Below are 17152 nucleotides of genomic sequence, written 5' to 3'. Positions count from 1 at the left end.
AGTATCAACTGCCTTTTAGTATTTGAATTGTTTTAAGCCAATTTTTAATGATTGATTGATGTTTATGCAGTGGCCCATTTTTATTTGTACTAACAGAGCATAGCTTTCATTAAATGGACAGTTCAAATGAGAAGATAATTTGTGTTCTTGAAGCCAAGCAGGACCCTGTGGGGCTTCTGGGCACGGGAGCCTTTCTGTGTCCCCCTTTTCTTGTTTGTAGGAAATAGACTCCAGTCTCCATGACCTTCCCTGAGTTCCAAAGAGCAGATTCAAACAGTTGCTAATCAGGGAAGGGAGGGAATGCAGAGACAAGGGAGGCCTGATCAAAGAAACTAGAGAAGCTCATCAGGAGACCACCTGAGGCCCGATTAAGGCGTGCAGGCCCTTGCACACACCCTGATCCTTGTTAGCAACTCTGCCCTTGAACCATTGCTATAAAACTCCTCACCAAAACCTCCTGGGTTGGGACACAGTTTTTGAGCATGAGGCTGCTGTGTCTCCCCTTTGCCTGGCAAAGCAATAAAGCTATTCTTTTCTACTTCACCCAAAACTCTGTCTCCGAGATTCAATTTGACACCTGTGCACAGAGGCCAAGTTTTTTGCATCATTCTTAATTTTAAAATATTATATAGTCCTATTCCCATGCAAATGCTCTCAGATCAAACTGACTAATTACATATTGGAATACCTGGACCAATATATTTTTTTATTTTTTAAATATTTTATTTTTTTTAACATCTTTATTGGAGTATAATTGCTTTACAATGGTGTGTTAGTTTCTGCTTTATAACAAGTGAATCAGCTATACATATACATATATCAACATATCTTACCTGGACCAATTTAAAATACAACTTAAGGGAATTCCCTGGCAATCCAGTGGTTGAGACTCCACACTTTCACTGCTAAGGACACAGGTTTGATCCCTGGTCAGGGAACTGGGATCCCACAGGCCACACAGTATGGCCCAGGAAAAAAAAAATAAATAAATAAAATGAAATGAATGAAATAAAATAAAATTTATACAGAAGCAACCAAAGGTTCACCACTACATTTTACTGGGTCTACCTTTTTTTTCCTGTTTTATTTATTATATTTTTAAGTTATACCTTTAGATTAAAAAGCCCCAGGATAAACACACAAGGAAACCTTTCCAAGTTTAAGTTTAAAACAACACCACACTCTTCCTCCCAATCTACATCCCACCTAATAGCAGCAAATCAAGTTAATCAAGTAGTATAACCCTAAAAGCATGGAGGCTCTATCCACCCCATCACCTGCTTTTATAGGTGTCCACCAGCAACACTTTCCCCTTGACAGTGTTGTCGAACCCAAGTTCACGTGCCCAACGCACAGTGAGACCAAACAGAAATGTCGGAGTTTAGAGCAGCAAAAGGTTTATTGCAGGGCCAAGCGAGGAGAACAGGTGGCTCCTGCTCAAAAAATGGTTTGTGGGAAAAAGTTTTTATAGGCAAAATTTGGGGTGAGGGCTGCAGGTGTGTGACCTTCTCCTGATCTGTTGGTGGTGAGGTAGCAGGGTAGTGCTCCAGGAATCTTGTGTTCAGCGAAGTTACCATCCTCCACCTGGGTGGGGGCCTTAGTTCCAGCAGAAGAACTCAAAGGTATTGTTATGTATCAATATCTCCCTTGAGGAGGAACCAAGACCCTTCTTTATCAGTGCACTGTTGTTTCTTTTTCTTTTTAATTAATTAATTAATTTATTTTTGGCTGTGTTGGGTCTTCGTTTCTGTGCGAGGGCTTTCTCTAGTTGAGGCAAGCGGGGGCCACTCTTCATTGTGGTGCGCAGGCCTCTCACTATCGTGGCCTCTCTTGTTGCGGAGCACAGGCTCCAGACGCGCAGGCTCAGTGGTTGTGGCTCACAGGCCTAGTTGCTCCGCGGCATGTGGGATCTTCCCGGACCAGGGCTCGAACCCATGTCCCCTGCATTAGCAGGCAGATTCTCAACCATTGCGCCACCAGGGAAGCTCTGCACTGTTGTTTCTTGACTGCTCCTCCTTTGTTTCTGCATTCCCTCCCTTCCCTAATTAGTAGCTGTTTGAATCTGCTCTTTGGAAATTAGGGACTGTCTAGGCAAGAATAAATTATATTTTAAAAAATGAGAGGAAAATGAAAGGGAGAAAGTAGCATAAGAAGGAAGAAGAAAACAAAGCCAAGTGGGAGAAAAGCAATGTCTTTGATGGGGTGTGCCAGGGTGTGGCAAACCAAAGCCTGACAAGCTGTAGGCCTCAGCCCCTGGGATGCATATAGAATAAGAGCTAAAGAGGTGATAGGTGTAGTTACATAGCTTTGATCAGAGTCAGTGCTTCCTATTGAAACCTAGCAGCACACAGTGGGGCCCTCCCAGGTACAAATCCTTTCCATGTCTCCCATTTCAGTTACCTAAGCCCCTAGGCTTTGGTGTCCTCATTTTGTTGCAGGAAGGGGGACTCCTTCCAGGGCCCAAGAGTGGGCTCTTGTCTAACACTCAGAAATGAATTGCCCGAGGAGGCACATGTCCAGAGAAAGCAAGAGACTTTATTGGGAAGGGGCGCCCGGGGGGGAGAGCAGCAGGGTAAGGGAACCCAGGAGAACTGCTGTGCCATGTGGCTCGCAGTCTCAGGTTTTATGGTGGTGGGGTATGAGTGTGGGGAGAAAACCTTTTTTCCACCCTCTCAGGTTTGGTTTCTTGGGGCCTGTGAATTAAACTGACAAAAGGCATATGTTTCTTTATAGATGTTAATATTTCTACATGAATGGAAACTTCACAGAAAAGAACTGAAAAACCAAAGAGGCCGTTAGACCTGGGGACCATTTAACAAAGGGTGATAAATTGTGACCAGACAGAGGAAAAAGGGGTTGGGGCTTGTAGGGGGGTGAATTGTGGGAAGATGACTAGGAAACGTATGGGGGAAACATTGGTAGATAAGGGTTGTAGAGGGGGCACCTTTACAAATGGAAATTTCCTTTGCAAAAGGGAAACGTATGCCCTGCTTTGGGGCAGATGGGGGAGGGCAGAGAGCTCCTCCTGTGTCTGCTGATTCTCAGTTGCCTTCAGCTCCAAATAATCCTTAAGTCACCTTGGCATAATCTTGGGGTGGTGTATTGTGATCACCTTCAGAAACATAAGAATCTGAAAACCCTTTAGAACCCTGTGTTTCTGAAATTCATGGATACTAGTGTAGGGGAGGCATCAGTAATTTTCCCTCTATCCTTCTAGGTTCTTGGCTGAGACACCTCCTGTAATAAAAGACAGATTAATAGGATAAAAACAAACAGAAGTTTAATAACATGCATACCTCCTGTATACATGGGAGGTACCTAGGAAAACTGAATACCTTCCCCACATAGCCCAAGCAACCACCTTAAATAACATCTCCGGCTAAAAACAAATGATGTTTGAGGGGACAGCCATTAATGGGAGGTTGCCAGGAAAAGCACAGTAAACAAGGGCAAGGTTGTTATGCAGAGTTAAGTCCTTGCCTTCTCCAATGATAAGTGTTTCTAGAAATTTAGAATCATCCTCTCTTCCTGTATAGAGAGGGAGACGCAGTTAAAAATGGAGACTGCTCTTATAAAATGTAAATGTCTCTTACAAAAGGGTAACTTTTACTTGATTTTCAGAGCTTTTCCTATGTCTGCTGTTTCTTAAAAATAGTCACACTAAAATAATCATTATGCCTAAGAGGCATTTTTTTGGTGGCATATTCTGCTCCCTTTCACTACTTTATAAAACTGATTGATAAAGTAGAATGATGCATATTTCAACATGTAACTAATACTGATACATAGACAATACCTATAACAATGAGATACCTACAGGTGATTTGTGATTTTCCAATTTTAAGAATATTTAATATCAAAATATCAAGTTGTATATGTTAAATACATACTTTTTCGTCAATTATACCTCAAAAAACCTGAAAAACAAAAAAGTATTTGAATGTTCTGGGTGTAATCTCTGAGGCAAAGACCTTGTCAAAGTGAAAGAAAATTTGTCACAGCTATTAATCAATGACTCATTTTTTGGATAATTTTTTTTTCATTAAGATAACATAATTTAAACTTAGTGAGGCTATTAGCTTTTTTTTTTTAATAAGTGTATTTATTTATTTTTGGCTGCACTGGGTCTTCGTTGCTGCATGCGGGCTTTCTCTAGTTGAAGCGAGTGGGGGCTTCTCTTCGTTGCGGTGTGCAGGCTTCTCATTGCGGTGGCTTCTCTTGTTGCAGAGCACGGGCTCTAGGTGCGCGGGCTTCAGTAGTTGTGGCATGCAGGCTCAGTAGTGGTGGCTCGCAGGCTCTAGAGTGCAGGCTCAGTAGTTGTGACACACGGGCTCTAGAGCACAGGCTCAGTAGTTGTGGCTCGCAGGCTCTAGAGCGCAGCCTCAGTAGTTGTGGTGCACGGGCTTAGTTGCTCCGCGGCATGTGGGATTTTCCAGGACCAGGGCTCGAACCCGTGTCCCCTGCATTGGCAGGCAGATTCTTAACCACTGCGCCACCAGGGAAGTCCCTTTTGGATAATTCTGAGACACCATCAGTTGAGTTTGAAATTACAGAAATTATTTTTAAAAGTCTGATGGTTAGAAGTCAATTTGCGATCAAAAATAATCCCTCTCCATAAATTTAATTTATTGTATATCCACGCTTCCCAACTCAGGGCAGTTTTTACCTCCAGGGGACATTTGGCAATGTCTGGAAAATTTTGTCACAACCTTGGGGGAGAGGTACTACTGTTTTCTAATGTCTAGAGGCCAATAATGGTACAAAATATTTTAAAATGCACAGGACAACTCCATACAGCAAAAAATTATCCATCCCAAAATGTTAATAGTACCAAGGTTGATAAACTTTTCTATACGTGACTCTGTGACTCAGGATGAGTTCTTCAAATTGGAGTGTCTACTCATGTTTAATTCTGGTAGGTCTTGAAAAGAAAGTAAAGGTCATTAAAATCTCACATCTCAGCCATGCACATCATGACAAACTGCTTGCTGACTCTTAGATTTTACTCTTACCTTGATAGTTAGATCTTGACAATGGATTCTTGAGTGTAGTCCGAAGCAATGTTATTACTATGGGAAAACAATAAAGAGAAAGCATCTATTTATTTATTTATTTATTTATATTGGAGTATAATTGCTTTACAATGTTGTGTTCATTTCTGCTGTAGAGCAAAGTGAATCAGCTATATGTATACATATATCTCCTCCCTCTTGTGCCTCCCTCAAGAGAAAGCATTTAAAGGATCCTACTAATTGGTATTAATTGTCCCATCTGAGCAGGTTTAAGGACTGAGTAATTCTTTCATAGATAACAATTCTTGTATAATAGTTTGCTTCAAAATGGAATCATGGGCTGTAAAGCTAAAGTGGATTCGACCAATCATCTAGTCCAATGCTGTTTTTTTTTTTTTTTTTGTGGTACGCGGGCCTCTGACTGTTGTGGGCTTTCCCGTTGCGGAGCACAGGCTCCGGACGCGCAGGCTCAGTGGCCATGGCTCATGGGCCTAGCCGCTCTGCAGCATGTGGGATCTTCCCGGACCAGGGCACGAACCCGTGTCCCCTGCATCGGCAGGCGGACTCTCAACCACTGCGCCACCAGGGAAGCCCCAATACTGTTGTTTTAAAATAAAATAAGAAGCTGCCTGTCTAAGCTCACATGGTGTTTTGGTTGCAGAACTAATACAAGCCATGTTTACAACTGAGGCACAAGGCACTTCCTTCTCCTCCGTGTAGATATTCATCACATTTGTAGGTTCTTTTCGTTGGCTCATTTGTTAAAGTTGACCCTCACTAGACTCTGCATCAAGGTTTGTTCAACGGGACTTTAAGAAAACTCAGGGAGGAATTGATTCTGTGAATAACGGGATTGATAGTTGCAACCCTACAGCATTTACACAATTTGCAACATAATGTAAAAATGAGGAGGGAGAGAAGTGCAAGGGTAGGGTGGGGAATTTCCCTTGAATCCTCAAAATGATAGAACTGGAATTCTACTTACTATCTTTCCTTTCCCAACAACAGTTGAAATTCTACAGTAATTTTCCCTTTGGTTATTTGCATTTTTCCTTTTTAAAAAAGTTTCCATTATTATACCTAATAGATCAAATAGCATTCCTTTTTACTCACTGAGTTGCTGTAGTAAGATGTAAAAAAGATTATTCCAAAATGCTGACATTAAAGAACAAAATTTTCAGGGATCTAGTAGTTTAAGCAACATCATGAAGCCATAGCTTTACTAAGATAAAGTGTAAACCAGGCTTATGACATATCCTGAAACTGGGGATTTGAAGAAAATACTGTTAGACAAAGAGATTTATAGAGATCACTATTAGTAGTAGTAATTGGAGTATATCCTGATCTGATTTAATTTGAGATATTCAAAATAATTAGGCTGTTGAGTGTAAAGGTGAGTATAATCATCACCATTTCTATAAAGTTGAAATATCAATGTGCTAAAATACCATCTCATTTGGTGCCAGTGGAAAACAAAATGCTTAACCATTATTGCAAAAATCACTAAACCTCTCTTACCACCTTATTAGCTGGTTAACGCATTTTCCTTTCTGCTTTTCAAATGCTGTTCCCTGATTTTGCGTTCAATTTATCTTTTTCTGACAACCTGCTAATTTCACATGTGTTAGCCCTACAGAAGAGAATGTTGCTTAGCAACCGCCAAAATAACTAATAAGCCTATATCTAGTAAAGCCTTAGAGGACTTATTTATTTTAAATTTATGTATTTCTTTATTGACCATTAAAATCAAGAGGAAGTTTGTTTCACTTTGAATTTCTTTCAAGTTCTGCTTTTTATTTTTTTGGTTAATTTACATATGCTACATATTTTGTACCAGAAACAAAACACATAGTATGTTTAACATGAATGTCTCTTTTCTCCCATCAGCCTCTTAACATTGCTCTGTGTTCGTCATTTGCTTTAGTTATTCTTTTCTAACAGAATACCCTATCAGTGATAATGCTGACTAAAGAAATGTTTTCTAATTCATTGGATACAGAATTCTACAATATTGCTTTTTAATGCCTAAGAGGCTAATTTTTTAAGGAAGAAATACATTAAGGTTTTAAGAGAGGGAAATACTTAGAGATTCAATTGAAGTGGTTGATATTACCCATAATGGTTTTATTTTTGCTTTTTTGACCCAGAAGTATCTCAGAAGAGTCATCTGAGATAAGGGCTAGGGGTGGGAAGTGGTGCTATCTCATTGCAGTCTCCTATCAGACTCCTGTCACTTAGCCTTGGCATGTTTGCTTGTCAGAAGTTTAAGTCTTCCCACTCTGGCATATAGAGCTTTAGTGTTATCCAAATTTGAGACCTGTTTGCTTCACTCTGCTCTGTTCAACTGCCCTGGGGCTCCTTTTGTATTCTGCGGTGTTGAAAAGTTAAAGACCACTTCTACAAAAATATTAATAAAAAGAGCACAGGCAACTTATATTAATAGTGCCAAGGCCATCTGCATTAAAAACAAATTGCACATGCTTTCAGGAGAACTTTAGTCTTGGAATGAAACTCCTTTACAAAATGGCCACTATCTTGCAGGCTTTGTCCAAATTTATAGCTTATTTTCTTTCACAGGAAATAACTCCTGGAATATCATCTTGCATGATGGTTAATTATCCTCTCCACATGTCGGAGGTGCTTTTTTTTTTTTAATGGAATATATTTAGTAAAATATTATCCTAATGTAAAATAGTGTTTTTTTAAAAAATAATAGTTAATTACTGAAAGCTGCAATAGCTATAAATAATAGAGTAATTCACCTATAATTGGCTAATGTAGGACCCATTAATAAACTATAATCTGTAAAACCGTATATACTGTGTTCACATCTCATATTGTCAACCCTTGTATAAAGAGAACAGTGCAGAATAACTGGAGTTAAGTTTAAAGATATATGTAAAAATGAATACTTAGTATAATGAACTATCTGATATAAATACAGTATGTGCCAAAGAGTCAAATAGTTTAGGACAAAAAATAATCTTTTAAGAGAGGTATGTATGAGAGAGAGAGACAGAGAAAGGGAAATAGATAATGGGGAGAAGAATGGAGAGAAGACAAAGAAAATAATGTTATGGTTGAAGTTTAAAAAATTCTTTGAACATTAACATGTTAGCTTCAAGACCAGCTTACTGTTCAGTTTTTCCAGGGGAAAAGAAAAAAAAAAATTCACAAGACTGTTAATGGTAAATAAAATAGTTAATAAAAGCAGCCACTTATTAATGCTTCAATTCTGTGTTTGCAAGGTAGATAATGGGCAATTTCTTTTATCCTTTATAAAGTTTAATACCAGAACTCTGCTTAACATTAAGTTTATTTAGCCAGGCTTATGAGCCAGTTTTCCTGTAATTATTTTAGGCAGTTCTCCTTATACATGGGAATAGAAAATTGAAAGTATGGCTAGAACATTTGATGACTGAAATTTTCATAAACTGAAACTTTTATTTATTTTAGCTCTTAATTTTAACTTATTCCCATAGCCTATTTGACATAGATGATTAGAAATAACATCTACCAATTAGAGTCACAAATTAGAGATTGTCCTTCTTTCCCTATTTTTGCACTCTTTGAAAGAGAGATACAAGTAGTGAAGTGACAAAGAACTAGTTGGCCATTAGGAGACGCAAAAGACACTATTTACATAAATTTAAATTCTCCACAAACCACTAATATTTAATACATATTTGTATTTGGTTTTACAGTCTGACCATTTATTCAGATTTGCTAGTATAGAAACGTAATCTCAGCTAAAGCAATTTTTTGTTTCACCATTATTTCAATAATATTTAAATGTTGGTCATTTTAGTATTATAAGTCATAATCTCATATTACATTGCATAATTAAAATTCTCCCTAAATGCATGCTAAGTTTAATATAAAATAACAGTTTCATAGCAGTTTTGAACACTTAAAATTTATATTTAAGAACACATTGAAAATTTTAGTACAGGATAATAAGGACAACATAATAAGGAATGCATAGCCAGAAATTCTAGAAATTGACAGCTGCTTGTTTTGCCTTTGATTCTTTATGTATCTGGTTAACTAGTAAATAGGCCTTTTTCACCTAAACATTTGCAGCATTACTTAGATCTCAAATGGACATTTAAAATAAGAAAGCTGTTTTGCAGAATACCTATGTCCTTATGCCTAAAGGCGGTTATCATATTAGAATTTCTTACTGAAAATAAAATCTTTGGTCATCTATGCAGGCACTAATATTATCTCTTAACTTCCTGCTTAATTTGAAGAGGAATTAAAGCATACGGATTTTAGCTATTTTTATGATCCTCATGATATTAGAGAGATGTTCTCTATAATGACACATAACAATTCTTAAACCTGAAATGATCACTTTAAGGGAAAAAATTTTAGATTGAACATAAAAAATAAACTTATCAAAATGAATAAAATTAGAATGCTTTGGGCATTGCCACTGCTGTTAAAAAGTTAATACTTTTTATTATTTTACTATTAGCCAATTTTAAGCAATTTACTATTGCCCTTAATGCAAAGAAAAAGCCAATTTTTAGCATCATGAAAGCCACCATTGACAGTTCAAAGAACGCTGCCTCAGTCCACATGGTATTTTCTGTTGTAACAGACTGTTAATGTGTGCATTGCACTTGTCAGTAGTTTGCCTCCAGTCTTTTCTTTTTCTTTGTATTTGCAAATGCCTAATAAATAATATTATCAGATGCAATGAGTTTTTAGTTCATATTTTCAATATATAATGATATAATATGAAAAACAAAATACTAAGAGAAGAGAAATACAGAGTCCCGCTTTAGAAATTTTAAAGTTTCTATTTCAGGATCTCCAAATTGAATTTTTTTTTCTTCTCTCTTGAATTCATGTTATGCAGAACTTGTTGTAGGTGGAGAAAAAACAAAAAACCCCAGAGCTTTTGTAATCATGTATTTCGGTTTTAATCATGTCTCTGATTTACTAGTTGTGTGATCTCAAATAAACTTAGGGCAGTGGTTTCCTCTTCTGTAAAATGGGGATAATAAAACCAGCTTCACATTATTGTTGCAAAAACTAAAAGAGATACAATGTAGTTAAAGCTCCCCTCAGCACAATAACTGTTAAATTTGTGGGGTTTTTCCCCTCCTTCCGTCTTCACCCCTAATCAAATTCAGTTGATATCTTTGAACCGAAGTAGATTACAGGTTTATTGGTCAGTTCTAAGCTTCTGGATAAGCTGTTACTCTAAACTATTGCATAGGATATTTCTTTTGACTCTAAGATCCAAATGAACACTGGAAAATCTTTTTATAATACAGTTAGAAAGAAGGATTATGTATGTCCACATGATAGCCCATAGTAACAGTGTTTTCTTGATCAGGTTATAACCGATGAATATCGTTATACGACAAATGCTCTCTTTGTTCCCTGTTCTTGTCACAATTGCTCAATTTAATAAGAGGTAATTGATTAGGCTCTGTTTTCATTGTAGTCAGGAAACTGGAGAGGGAAGCTAGACTGTAAGAGATCCCCTCCCACCCCATTATCAACCTTTTACCTCCTCTGACCTGCCTCAGTTGTTACTGACAGAAGGACTTGTGTAAATTACCACATTGCTCTCAAACAAAGCAACATCTAGAAAGATTCATTGTGTAGGGAAAACTGGTACAGGATTGGAGTTGTGTGACACCTTTTATTTCTCCCTTCAGGATTTTTGTTAATTGGACAAGAAAATAGAAAATGGAGGCATTGACTGTGTTCTTATGTACTGAGAAGAGACCCCACCTCGTTTCTAAAGGTTATAGTCTATCTTCTCCTCAGTTTTTGGCAGATGATCTTACCACTCCAGTCATCTTTTTTCTTTCTTTTTTTTTTTTTTTCACTGTGCCATACAGCTTGCAGGATCTCAGTTCCCTGACCAGGGATTGAACCCAGGCCAGAGCAATGAAAGCCCCGAATCCTAACCACTAGACTACCAGGGAACTCTCCATCATTTTTATTAATGTTGATAATAACAGCAACTATCACTAATCAAATACTTTATAGAGCCTGGCACCTTACTAAGGGCTTTTATGTGCATTACCTTATTCCTCATAATATCAGCACTGTTATCATTTTCTCATTTATGGATGAGAAGACCAAGGGTGAGACAGCTTATGGAACTTGTTCATGGTCAAACAGCTAGTATGTGTCAGAGCATTGTATCAAACCAGGGTATTTTGAACCCTGGAGCCCATGTGTTAACCATTATGCTATACTTTCTCTAATGATAAAAAAATGGAGGCTAGAAAGGCAGAAACCCTGTAGTCTTCAAGGACTGCCCTTGGCCTACATACCTTATATTCCAAATTTGTTGACCTGAGATTGGAAACCTACCACAGGCTGATTCAAATCTGCCTTTGAAACTGTACCTCCTACTCTACCTAACATAAATTCACCACTCTGGCCAGGCTAATTTTATTTTCTCTCTAAAAAACTTACTTCACTTTGCTTATGAAAATCCAATCCATTTTTTCCATGAAGACTTTCCTGTCTGCAGAAGGACTTAATTCTATTACAATCCTAATATGACTTGACAGACATGGTGTATTGTATTGTGTAACCTTAGGTGTGTGAGTGTCAAGGAGATCCCAGCGTGGGAGAAGCAGTGGTGTCTGGCACAGGGCTGATTCTCCGTACATGTTTGCTTACTTCGCTTATCTTCCTTTAGTCATGAAGGGCACGCACTTTGCAGCCAGACAGGCTTGTTTTTGAATCCTGTCAGTTCCATTTCTAGCTGTGAGAATGGAGTCAAATCACTAAACTTCTCCACACTTTAGTTACTTCGTCTATAAAGCAAGGATATTTATAGTACCTAGCTCATTGACTTATGCAAAGATTAAATGAGATTCTATGTCTAGGACATAGTGAGTACTTACTAAATACTAGCTGCATTATTATTATAGAAGAATTTTTAGTATATATTAGTCATTATTATAACTAGATTATATGTTACTATATTACACATTTATAAGCCCTCCTCATGCATATTGCATGCATTTAGTAAATGCTGCTGTTTCACATACCATTAAATTCTTCCAGTTTTAACTACAGGATTTTAGCCAGGTCCACCACTGCAAGCTTCTGTATATGACATACTACAGGGATCTGAGGGCCCATTTGGAAGAGTTATCCAGGTTGGGTCACCAGCCCTACAGGAAGAACTTGAGACAAATGAACACTTGAATGAAAACGAGTTAACACTTTGTTGTTCTCTAAACCTACCTTCTGACCTTGTGCAAAAGGAATTTGAAACATATTCCATGTGGAATGGTTTGATTTAGTGGTCAGTAAAACTTTAAAAAGTTATTCAAATGCTTTAGAAATTAAGGTAAAGTTATTTGCAATTACAATTCAGTTGTATATTCTGCTCAAAATGAGACAAGCTGAAGCATTACTCATATTCTTAGATGTGTTTGAAACCATCCTCGCTTGGGGTGATAGCAAATATCAGGGAATGCTTAGGAGCACTTGCAATGCTTATTTTTGGTTAGGTAAAATTTAAGTGAATGCGTTGTGTTAAAAAACAAAATTCAACTGAGTAAATTTTAAAGATCTCATTGGCTTTATTCAACAATTCACGAAAGGGCGGCAGCCAATCTAGCAGATAGAAAGGAGCTCCAAGGAGCCGTACAAAATGAAAGGCTTTCATAGGCAGAAGGGAGCAGGAACAAGAAAGTTACATGAAGCAAAAAAGTGGGTTGGTTATCACAAGATTACTTTCCTTTAGGGGATAGCAGGGGTCTATCAGGCAGATTACCTAACTAGTGCTGATGAGGTGACTCCTGGTTTAAGATTTCATTTCTGGGAGAGTGGAAACTGTAACAAAGTCTTTGGTGACATGGGGCTTAGCATAAGTGACTCCATGTTGGACCTATTGTCTTGTTTTTAATAGTTGGCTGTGGATTTCAGAGTTACAAAAGAGGTAGAAAGCTGACTTGTTAAAGAGTTGCAGCTACTCTTTCATAGTCTGGAATGTACCTCACCCTCATTCTTTGTAGTGAGATGCAAATGAGGAAGTAAGATACCCAGTGTAACTGTTAAGCAAGTATTTATGTCCCACTGGTTTTTGTTTTCTTAGTTTAACTCTGGGGATTTTTTTTTTTTTAAAGAATATGTGTTTTCTGAGGTTTTGAATTTGCCTAGCAGTTACTAGCAAAGATAGCAAAGATAATGAGCTGAATGGTTGGAATTTGACGCGAGAATAATGGTTTTCTTTATTTACCTTTGCATGATTTTAAAGAGAACTAAGATTTCACTTATTTATCTTTTACTTCATGTTCTTTTTCCTTTGTAAAAACTCAGCATGCTACTGGACTATTCTGAAATCCAAAGTATTCTGAAAATCTTTCTTCTGTTGATACTTCAGTGGTTTCTCTCTCATTTTATCTTTTGTTCCGCCACTTAGAGCACTTGGGTTCTGTAATGTACACTCCTAAGTGTAAAGAGAAACCTACTTGGAATATTGTTTTCCTGTGATTAAGAAAGTAATTGTAGAATTTTGTCTTTCTTAGAGTTCTTTATGTCAATACCATGAACATTTTGTGACAGTCCGTTAAAATTGAGTCAGGTATACCTCATGAATATTTATATTGAACTGAATCTATTATATGTTAATTGAATCTATAAAGATGTTCCTGAATGATTAGACAAAGACCACTGGGGAACGAAGAACAGTCTCTACAGGGCTTTGCCGGTACATGTGGGGGACATAGAAGACCTTTCTGCCCTCTAGGCCATATTTCTGTCCTAGTGGTTTTGTCTTCCTTTTTGTCTTATCCTGATTTTATGGCTGTTGTGATGAGAATGTTCAACAAGTAGAACCTGAGGCATGGGAAAAAGGGTCCTTACAGCCAGTCTTGTGAGGTGAGATAGTTTTTTAATGATGTGTGATCATTTTTTAATGTATTTGCTACTTTGATGGTGGATAAAAAGAATACTACTCCCATAATTAAACTACATTGCTTTGCTGCATTTGGGGAGAACACAGAAATTGAAAAAAGTTCACATCTTCTTCAGGCTTCTCTTGATTTTTGTTTTGGCTCTTTCTAAATTTGATACTTGAGAATAGATGTTCTCTGAAGGCCAGGAATGGTTTATTAGACTCATGCTCATTTAGTATGACCCAGGTATGTTTTTGTTAAATAGTAATAATCCTAGAAGAATGGCTGTTGGAACAAATCAGCTAACAGAGTAAAATCTGTGTAAAAATTTTAAAACAGCATTTAAAAATATTTGGAGATATTTGTTAATTTGTTCTTTTTATCTTAATGAAATCTAGAGAGGCTTGTGAAAATTAATTTGTAGGCAGTTTGGCTTCTGAATAGAAAGACTGTAAAGAGTAGCTAATAAAAAGTGTAGCAACTGTCACCAAACCCTCTTTTAAAAGCAGAAGAGTTGATGTTAGAAAATCCAAATTAGGGTACAAAGCAGACTGCATTTGTTGGGACACATTATAGCAACCCTGGGGGCACTTTCTTAACATCTGGGATTACTGTTCCCCTTTGTTTTTTATTCTGATAGAGATTAAAAAGGTATTTTCACCTTCAAATCCCCCAATAAGCCTATTTAGTGGAGGGAAATAGGACACACTGCTTTTGACTCTTTCTGAGCAAACTGAGCACACGTGAAAACCTCCGATATATTCCATCCCTCTCAATTTACATGACCATGAGGAAACTGAAACCTCGGGAGGTTAAATGACTTGCCCTGGGACAGACAGCTAGATGGTTCCTGCTGGAACTGGAGTCCCTCTGTTGGTTACCACGAGTGCCTTGTTTTCTGCTGCCTGTTTGATACCCAATCCTCTCCTGGTAAATTTTAGCAGCAACTGGTGTTGTCGGCACTTCACTCCTTGATCTCAGGTAATTCCCCACCCCCACGCCTTTTTTCAGTGGAGCTGCACAGTGTGAAGTCGAGGAGGGCAGAAGCTCAGGTGGAAACCATCCGGGGAGATAAGTGGGTCTCAGTTCACCGGGGAAAAGGCAAAAGAGTAAGAAAGATGTCTTGCAAGGGAATGAAGTACTGTATGTAAACATGGCTGTGTACAATGACTCCTGAAGTTTGGGAGGGTACGATAGCTGTTATTTCTGACACTGGAGAAAATATCTTTAGGAAAAGAGAACACAAAGACAATTTTTTAGATAGATCATTGGTTTGCAAAAAGTATGCTTTTTGTGGGGACCACAAATATACATTTAACTGTATGACAAAAGGAACATTTGAATTTTTGCTTCCAAGACTCTGAAGTATGGAGAAACATTTAAGGGTGACAGAAAATGAAGGATGCCCATCAAACTTAGAGGAGTCCTTGCTCTAGAAAACATATGCACTGTGGCTATGAGAGAGGACCTCTTGGATTTAGGCGTGAAATGTTGTTAATAATTCTAAGGCACTGTGGCTAATTACAAGAGTCTTTTGAAGGTAATAAATCAGAAGCATTTTAAAGGTACCTAATTGTTTACCTAAGAACCTGTGTGGAATTCTCAAAGGACTTAATTATTTGAAATTGTTAGCTTTTGTTATTGTAATTTTAAAACTGTCTTTACAGCCTTTATGTTTCTAAAAGTGTTTTGCACTCTTATATCCCTGATGCCTTAGAAATTTTATGAGTTTAACACACAGCACCTAAAACTATTATTGTTTTCCCTGGCCTTTTTTATTTTCTTGGTTACAAGTGTTCTTAACCAAGATGATTACCTATTGTTACACCGAAAGTGCTCTCCCAGGGTGCATAGGCAACTGCTCAAATGCGGTTATAATTCTTGTTTGCCCCTGGGTGGTTGCCAGCAGGTAATAAGGCATTATGGGAAGTAGTTTCTTTACCTTCCACAACAGGTGTCTTTGTCAGTGCACCTGAGTCAGATAGCATTGTGGAAGCACTGAGTCACTGGAGCAAAGGAAAATATGAAAGTCAGAGGAATTGCTTTCACAGCTAGAAAATGGTCCTGCAAGGATAAATCGGAAACCTTCCGGTGCTAGTGAATGCACGAAGAGATTCACAGTATCCTTTAAAGTACTTCTGAAAAGATAAAAAGGAATTGAAAAGGTATGAACTGCGTGACGCTTTATAATACCTTGTCTCCTGACGACCATTTAATTTTTACCTGGTTAGTCAGCGTTAAGATGAATGTGCTGGAAGAATTTTTAAGGAAAATAATGCTTAAAAGGCAGAGCTGCATTGTAGGGAAAAATGAAGTGAAAATGCTTTACCAGCTCCAACAAGGGTCAAACTCAGTTTGAAGCTGTTTTAATCTTGAGGATTTATTTAAAGTATTGCATTTTCTGTTTAAATAAGCCTATTAGTCTTGCTTCTGTTTCCTAGCAATAAGGTGTTTTCCCCCTTCCGCGTATGTGTGTGTGTGCGCGCGCGCGTTTGTAATCTAGAATGCTATAGTATTGCAAAACTCTTCTAATCACATTTAAATGGAACCAGGTACTATTTAAGTAATCATGTTCATCTAGGTGGAAATATTTTAGAAAAACAAGGAAAAATAGACACTATAAATTTCATTCCAAGTTTTGTTTTCTGAAAAGCAGACTTAGACAATGTAATACTGCTATTAGTAATTAGGACTAAGAGTTCCAAACAGTATCTGTATTTGATTGTAGACCAACATTGCCAAACTGATTTCTAATTCTAATAAATAATATTTCTCTTGGTACTGCAGTGTCATAATCTATAAAAAGCAGAGAAGATAATAGCTTAATTAGAAATACTGGAAAGACAACTTTTGGAGGAGCTTTATCTGTCCTCCCCCCCTTTTTTATTTGCTTAATACTTTTCCCATGGAAATTAGCATACATTATATTTCCTGGTGATTTAGGCAACCTTGTAATGATAATTATGGGCAGCTTTCACATTTTTCATCGGGGCACATTGAGGTTCATTTACGGTCTCCAGCTGTACTTTAAAAAAAACGCTTCTGGTGGCTAAGGCACCAATAGTTCATTACTGTCTGCTGATTTGGGTAATTAAAAGAAACCTCTAAGCTTAAAAATAGGGACCAAGAGAACAACTATCTATGAGAGAAAAATAATCAGTTTAGAAATGAGAACCTTGTGTTGCTTTCAGAATAACAAAAAACTAAGCTCTCAATATCAAGAATTCTGTTTAAAATAGTCATGTTTTT

General features: G+C 37.5%; 1 protein-coding gene across 17 annotated transcripts in view; it reads left to right on the top strand.

Annotated features, from left to right (window-relative positions):
- RABGAP1L (RAB GTPase activating protein 1 like) overlaps positions 1–17152 on the top strand; it is a 689413-nt gene that overhangs the window by 582290 nt on the left and 89971 nt on the right. For 3 of the 17 annotated variants that reach the window (XM_060132817.1, XM_060132832.1, XM_060132842.1), the window contains one exon: positions 10691–10779. The exons of 13 other annotated variants lie outside the window; for them this stretch is intronic. The gene's annotated coding sequence lies outside the window, so the exon portion shown is untranslated. Of the gene's footprint in view, positions 1–10690; positions 10780–15857; positions 16069–17152 lie in introns of all 17 variants that reach the window. One more of the 17 variants, XM_060132776.1, reaches the window with a different exon arrangement.

The sequence above is a fragment of the Lagenorhynchus albirostris genome, chromosome 2 (assembly GCF_949774975.1).
Source record: "Lagenorhynchus albirostris chromosome 2, mLagAlb1.1, whole genome shotgun sequence".
NCBI classification, from domain to species: Eukaryota; Metazoa; Chordata; class Mammalia; order Artiodactyla; family Delphinidae; genus Lagenorhynchus; species Lagenorhynchus albirostris.
Note: the sequence above shows the minus strand (reverse complement) of the source record. Positions and strands in the feature narration are given on the sequence as shown.